Below are 7,992 nucleotides of genomic sequence, written 5' to 3'. Positions count from 1 at the left end.
GGGCTGATGTTTAGTCCCAGTCCGGCCCTGCTATCAGCCATGAGTTGCACCTGCCCTGGAGCGGGTGCAAACCTTACTTCTGAAAAGGAGTGTACTTATGACAAAGCCAGGAAATGTGCCTAAGGATAGAATAGAGATGCGGCTTGACACTCAGAAGTAAATGTAAAAGTCGAATTACCCTATTTGTACATATCTAATCTAATTAGAGCGCAACTTGCATTTTCAATATCAAATGTAATTAAATGCAAACACTTCCACATCCATTGTTTTCCCCTTTAAAAATCCTGCAGTAGTCCAATTGGAAAAGTCAGTTAAGTAATGTGAACAGACATCTACAACTTGATGTAATGTAGCTGCGATATTTAAGTGCTTTTAGTTGAAGAGGTCAATACGCAGTCAGCCCCTCAGAAGCGGCTAGATAGTGCTGCTGATAGTCATCATCATCATCATTGTGTATCACTGCACCAGTCCTACAGTACCTGCAAGATAAATGACTTATAAAGGTGTATCTAGGGATGTGTCTTATTGTCTCATGGCAATTACATGAATACAACCTTACTGTACTCAGTTTATGCTTATATCAGGCATTAGTCAGGCATTAGTCAATGATGTGCAAAAATCTGAATACGGATGTATACAAATACATATAAGTGCTCAAGCACAGGACAGCAATATATATCTTATGCAAAAATGTTGTCATGTGTCCAACTCTAAATGAGCGCTTATATGTGCTATACTACATATTTATGTGTATTGGTTCCTGTTCACATCCAAGGTAGTAATTATGTAAATATATCCAAGGGAACAATTATACAAATAGAACAAACAGATAATTAACTTAAGTAGAAAATAAAAATATATAAAACGTATTACCTGTGAAATGAACACAAAACAAAGTTGTGAAAAATGGCCTTTATTTTTACTGACAAATTGTAATATTCTCTGCTTTAAAATACATAGTTTTTTTATGTACATATACATTTGAAGAACAACAAGCAAACCTTGACAGCCAGAGCCCATTGAAACATATAGTTGCACAAACATTGCTAATAGTAAAATATCACACACACACACCGATTGATGTATTATTTTATTTTAAATACTCAACCAAATTCCTCGTTTCTATTATTAAATCTACGGGTAATGTTCTGGCTTCTGCCCTGAAATAATCCAATCAGAAAATTATTTTAGAAAAAGTCTGATAAAAAGGATGAGCACTTGCTCCTTGCAGAGCCACGACAAAAATGTACTTAATTGGCCTTGAGGGTCCATACACAAAAAGCAACTCAGGGTAGTTTTCCCACACTTCAGCTAATCAGACACAAGCTACACTGGGTTGAGTACATAATGTCAACGCTGAACCTGTCGACAGCCAGACTGTTGACACCAAAAGGTCAATAGTCAAAAATGTCGACAGTTTCAGTGTGTCTTTGTGGCTAAAATGGCGACATTTGACTGTCGACAGATAGTAAAGTCAACAGTCACAATAACATCATTCAACCTGTAATATAGCCACCAGACATGCCGGCACAAAACAATTAATACATAGCAAAACAAAACAAAACAAAATCATTGTGGCCCCTCCCTCAAGAAAAACATATTGACCCTAGTGCTACTGTCATGTTATTTATGAAACTGGAGGATAGCTTGCTGGTTTTGGCTCAACTCTACAGAGAGGTGCAGAGTCTAATTTACTTCTGGTCTTCACCAGGGACCCCAACAAGGGAGTTTGGACTTAGCTGCAGGAGACACCTAGGACGCGGTCCTCAAAGAGAGTAACCAGCGAAGCAATTAGATGGATGAGTGAGTCAGGGAACCCGAGTCAAACCGTGCTAGGAGGAAAGGTACCGAAGGGAAATCCAAAAACGTAGTCAGGCAGTCGAAGTCAGTCACAGGAACAAATCACCAAAGCTAGAAGGGAGAACCAGGAACACGATACAAGTCAAACACAGGAAGCGTTGGTGTAAGGGGACCCAATACTCTGGCACCCTAATGGTGCCAGAGTCCCATATAAATAGAGGAATGCAGGGCCGGTGCAAGGTTGCCCGGCGCCCTAGGCAAAGTTTAAGCTCGTCGCCCCCCCCCCCCCCTCCCCCCCAAATAAAAAAATATTTTTTTATTTCACAGCCCCTAACACACTTAGAGATTTTGAAATAAAAATAACTCTTACCTCCTCTTGGCTGGCTAGGGTGCAGTTCAGATGTCTGACGCAGCACTGATGTCTGGCGCAGAATGCTGTCCAGGCTTCACTGCTGCCCAGGAGCAAACACAGGATATCTAGAGTGGAGGCTCTAAATGTTAGATTTCAGAACCAAACAAACAAAAAAAAAGAAAACATGACATCACTCACCTGTTACAGACTGACATGTACCCGCTGTCCACCAACTTCACTCACACATGCCCATCTGCCCACTAGCTATTCTCACATATGTCACCTATGCCCTTGCATAGCTGCAATTTGTCACGGCACTATTTTAGTACATAGACTCCATAGTCTCTAACTTAAGGACATTTATAAGTGTAATCCCACACTTTCTGTAGCATCCATTCTCCCCCCACACACACATTTACTGTAGCATCCATTCTCCCCCCACACACACATTTACTGTAGCTTCCATTCTCCCCCCTCCCACACTTTCTGTAGCATCCATTCTCTCCCCCACACACACATTTACTGTAGCATCCATTCTCCCCCCCCCACATATTCTGTAGCATCCATCCTCTCCCCCACACACACATTTACTGTAGCATCCATTCTCCCCCCCCCACATATTCTGTAGCATCCATTCTCCCCCCACACACACATTTACTGTAGCTTCCATTCTCCCCCCCCCCCCACACTTTCTGTAGCATCCATTCTCTCCCCCACACACACATTTACTGTAGCTTCCATTCTCCCCCCACACACACATTTACTGTAGCTTCCATTCTCCCCCCCCCCCACACTTTCTGTAGCATCCATTCTCCCCCACACACACATTTACTGTAGCATCCATTCTCCCCCCCCCCACATATTCTGTAGCATCCATTCTCCCCCCACACACACATTTACTGTAGCTTCCATTCTCCTCCCCACACTTTCTGTAGCATCCATTCTCCCCCCACACACACATTTACTGTAGCTTCCATTCTCCCCCCCCCCCCACACTTTCTGTAGCATCCATTCTCTCCCCCATACACACATTTACTGTAGCTTCCATTCTCCCCCCCCCCCCACATATTCTGTAGCTTCCATTCTCCCCTCCACATATTCTGTAGCATCCATTCTCCCACACACACACACATTTTCTGTACCATCCATTCTCCCCCCCCCCCCACACTTTCTATAGCATCCATTCTCCCCCCACACACACATTTACTGTAGCATCCATTCTCCCCCCACACACACATTTACTGTAGCTTCCATTCTCCCCCCCCCACACTTTCTGTAGCATCCATTCTCTCCCCCACACACACACATTTACTGTAGCATCCATTCTCCCCCCCCCCACATATTCTGTAGCATCCATTCTCTCCCCCACACACACACTTTCTGTAGCATCCATTCTCCCCCACACACACATTTACTGTAGCATCCATTCCCCCCCCCCCACATATTCTGTAGCATCCATTCTCCCACACACACACACATTTTCTGTACCATCCATTCTCCCCCCCCCACACTTTCTGTACCATCCATTCTCCCCCCACACACACATTTACTGTAGCATCCATTCTCCCCCCACACACACATTTACTGTAGCTTCCATTCTCCCCCCCCCCCACACTTTCTGTAGCATCCATTCTCTCCCCCACACACACACACACATTTACTGTAGCATCCATTCTCCCCCCCCCACATATTCTGTAGCATCCATTCTCTCCCCCACACACACACATTTACTGTAGCATCCATTCTCCCCCCCCCCCCACATATTCTGTAGCATCCATTCTCTCCCCCACACACACACTTTCTGTAGCATCCATTCTCCCCCACACACACATTTACTGTAGCATCCATTCTCCCCCCACACACACTTTCTGTAGCATCCATTCTCCCCCCACACACACATTTACTGTAGCATCCATTCTCCCCCCCCCCCACACTTTCTGTAGCATCCATTCTCTCCCCCACACACACATTTACTGTAGCTTCCATTCTCCCCCCCCCCCACATATTCTGTAGCTTCCATTCTCCCCTCCACATATTCTGTAGCATCCATTCTCCCACACACACACACATTTTCTGTACCATCCATTCTCCCCCCCCCACACACTTTCTGTAGCATCCATTCTCCCCCCACACACACATTTACTGTAGCATCCATTCTCCCCTCACACACACATTTACTGTAGCTTCCATTCTCCCCCCCCCCCACACTTTCTGTAGCATCCATTCTCTCCCCCACACACACACATTTACTGTAGCATCCATTCTCCCCCCCCCACATATTCTGTAGCATCCATTCTCTCCCCCACACACACACTTTCTGTAGCATCCATTCTCCCCCACACACACATTTACTGTAGCATCCATTCTCCCCCCCCCCACATATTCTGTAGCATCCATTCTCCCACACACACACACACATTTTCTGTACCATCCATTCTCCCCCCCCCCCCCCACACTTTCTGTAGCATCCATTCTCCCCCCACACACACATTTACTGTAGCATCCATTCTCCCCCCACACACACATTTACTGTAGCTTCCATTCTCCCCCCCCCCACACTTTCTGTAGCATCCATTCTCTCCCCCACACACACACATTTACTGTAGCATCCATTCCCCCCCCCCCACATATTCTGTAGCATCCATTCTCTCCCCCACACACACACATTTACTGTAGCATCCATTCTCCCCCCCCCCCACATATTCTGTAGCATCCATTCTCTCCCCCACACACACACTTTCTGTAATATCCATTCTCCCCCACACACACATTTACTGTAGCATCCATTCTCCCCCCCCCACATATTCTGTAGCATCCATTCTCTCCCCCACACACACATTTACTGTAGCATCCATTCTCCCCCCACACACACATTTAATGTAGCTTCCATTCTCCCCCCCCCCACACACTTTCTGTAGCATCCATTCTCTCCCCCACACACACACATTTACTGTAGCATCCATTCTCCCCCCCACATATTCTGTAGCATCCATTCTCTCCCCCACACACACATTTACTGTAGCATCCATTCTCCCCCCCCCACATATTCTGTAGATCCATTCTCCCCCCCCCCACATATTCTGTAGCATCCATTCTCCCCCCCCCACACTTTCTGTAGCATCCATTCTCCCCCACACACACATTTACTGTAGCATCCATTCTCCCCCCCCCCCACATATTCTGTAGCTTCCATTATCCCCCCACACACACATTTTATGTAGCTTCCATTCTCCACCACACACATTTTATGTAGCATTCATTCTCCCTCTTCCCCTTTTTACTGTAGCATCCACTCCTCCTCCCCCCTCGGTTCTCTGCAGCATACTTCTGTCACCCTCCCCTCCGTTTCTCTGCAGCATACTTCTGTCACCCTCCCCTCCGTTTCTCTGTTCCATACTTTCACTACCTCTCCCCCTTTTCTGTACTCACCTTCACTTTTCTTCCATTCTCTTCTCCGCCTCTTGTTTCTTGCTTCTTTCCTCTCTCTTTACTTCTGTCAGACTCCTGTCGGCTCTCTACACTGGCGTCACGACGCTGCCAGGCGCCAGGCACATTTGAAAATGCGGTGCTGCTTACAGTGCAGCACCGCTTAGGTCTACAGGACTACTATATTGCGGGCGGACGATCCGCCCGGCGGCGATCGCGCCGCCCGCTTAAAATGAACTTATTAATAATTGTTTTTTTAATAATCAGTCTCCTCGGCCACAGTGCCGCCCCCCAGAGGCCGGCGCCCTAGGCAGCTGCCTAAGGCTGCCTAATGGTAGCGCCGGCCCTGGAGGAATGGAGGAAACGTAATTACCGGCAGTGGTGATGTGAACTATCGCCACCGAGCCCAGGAATAGCGTCCTGTTTCCTAATGGGATGTGCACTGGATTGTACTAGTACCAGCACTAGGCTTTGCCAGCAGGGAATCCCACAGTGTGGGGTTCCCTTGCAATAATGGCAACCAACCTCTGGTCAGCTCAGGGCTGGATTCCCTAGGGAGATGGGGTTCACAGAAACGTAACTTACTTTTCAAGTAAAATTTTAGTTTCAGCTGCAGCTTTCTATAACATAACATTTATGCTTCTGTATACCTAGGAAGATGGCCTATAAATAGTGACTTCTGTCTTCACAACACCATTTGTGTAATTGTTGTGTCCAGTTCCTGATCAGTTCAATTGCAGATATTAAAACAACTTTGGTAAAGTGCCTACAGTAGCTATATATGTGGGCTGGGGATATATCTATATACCTAGTTTAGGAATATAGCAAATCCCTAGGCTAGGAATATAGTAGTACACCAAGAATAAGAATGTAATTATATACTTGAGATAGAAGTATAGCTATATAATAGGATAGAAATATAGCTAAATATAGCTAAATACGCACATAGGGATATGTCAATTCACCATGAAATTAATGAGAGTAACCAGAGGAAAAACATAGTAGGAGCAGAGGGTGTGGCGGCTCATTGGTGTGGAGGAGAGGGGAGCACAACAATGTCGGCTTGCTGCCCATCTGAGGCCATGCTACTCCTGAGACCCTTTTAAGAGCAGAGAGGAGACCACATTTGAGAGGTGCGTGCTCCAGAACACACACGCTCAGATGAGGCCCCCCACTCTGCTCTTTTGATAACAGAGCTGGTGGGCCTCGAAGACAATAATGGCATTGCTGAGCCCCTACCCAAATGGGGCCCGATGATGCATTGTTCTGCCCCTGGGAGTAAAACTTAATAGATATAAAAATGGTTGTCATTTGCTGCGCTATGATGTGGCTTGTTATGCTGCCTAATACATTAATGGTTCTATAAGAGCTTTTTCAAAGAATAAACAGCTAAGTTGGCTAGTGGTGTGTTGTAGGGTCGCTTCGCTCACAACCTCATACATCCCAACGCTCCCAACTGTTGAGACATAGGGACAGACTGTTAAGAAAGTGGGACATTCCCTCCAAATTGAGACTGATCCATATAAATTTTCATACTTGAGAGTTATACAGAAGCTATTTAAACAGATTAACATATACCACAGAATAACAGATATCAGAATGTTCACAAACGACTAAATAAAGAAATAAAGAAATAAAGAACTGGTAGTTGCTCAAATCAATTTATAGGCTATAACAGGTGCATGAAAGGGTGGGGTTATCCTAAAAGGAAAAAACACAGACAAATTCAGCCAGCAACAGATCTGCTATTTCCACTGTAGATAAAAATGCAAAAGTCTCAGTTGCACACATTTGCAAATGTATGTTGAAGCCACCCACCACGCCAAGGTGCTTTTGCTAATAGGGTGGTCCTACTCTAAACAATGAGAGTCCCATATATTTGGGCCATACATATGTGTTTTTAAATTGAGAGCTAACTTACCAAAGCGACTTCAGTGTCCCTGGTTCTGCAGGTTGTAATATACAGGTTCTCATTACTGGCAACATTATGCAATAGACGTTTAGCTCCAGGCAGATTTTGTATACTGTTCTAATTTATTATTCCGGAATTTATAGGAACATTTATGTAATTTATCGTGCAAAAGCACAGGATGTATTGGCAGATGAAACTTAGTTTAATGTTCTTCTGTATTTACTTTCTTTATATAAGCTGTCTTCATCCGGGTAGTGAACAAATCTAATGTCAGTAAATTTTCTTCTACTTTGCTGCAAGACAAATGACCTTCGTAATGATGTGACAGACTGACGCCATTGGGGTATTAGGCCATCAGAGAACCAAGTAGCATTGTTATTGTGTGATTCTAATTTTATTGCTACTCTATTAACAATGTTTTTGCCAATAATTTTATACCATTGTATTATCCAAAGTCAACCAAGGTACCAGATGCTATCGGAGTCCTGGATTGTCCAGACTG

General features: G+C 45.0%; 1 long non-coding RNA gene across 1 annotated transcript; it reads right to left on the bottom strand.

Moving 5' to 3' along the window:
* Positions 1-897: 897 nt before the first annotated feature.
* LOC142100045 (uncharacterized) lies at positions 898-7,664 on the bottom strand. The gene is made up of 2 exons (XR_012678669.1): positions 7,500-7,664; positions 898-1,911 (listed from the first exon to the last, which is right to left on the bottom strand). It is a non-coding gene; the product is annotated as an uncharacterized LOC142100045 (long non-coding RNA).
* Between the last annotated feature and the right edge of the window lie 328 nt (positions 7,665-7,992).

The sequence above is a fragment of the Mixophyes fleayi genome, chromosome 8 (assembly GCF_038048845.1).
Source record: "Mixophyes fleayi isolate aMixFle1 chromosome 8, aMixFle1.hap1, whole genome shotgun sequence".
NCBI classification, from domain to species: domain Eukaryota; kingdom Metazoa; phylum Chordata; class Amphibia; order Anura; family Limnodynastidae; genus Mixophyes; species Mixophyes fleayi.
The sequence above is the reverse complement of the archived record's forward strand: the minus strand, read 5'-3'. Positions and strand labels throughout refer to the sequence as shown.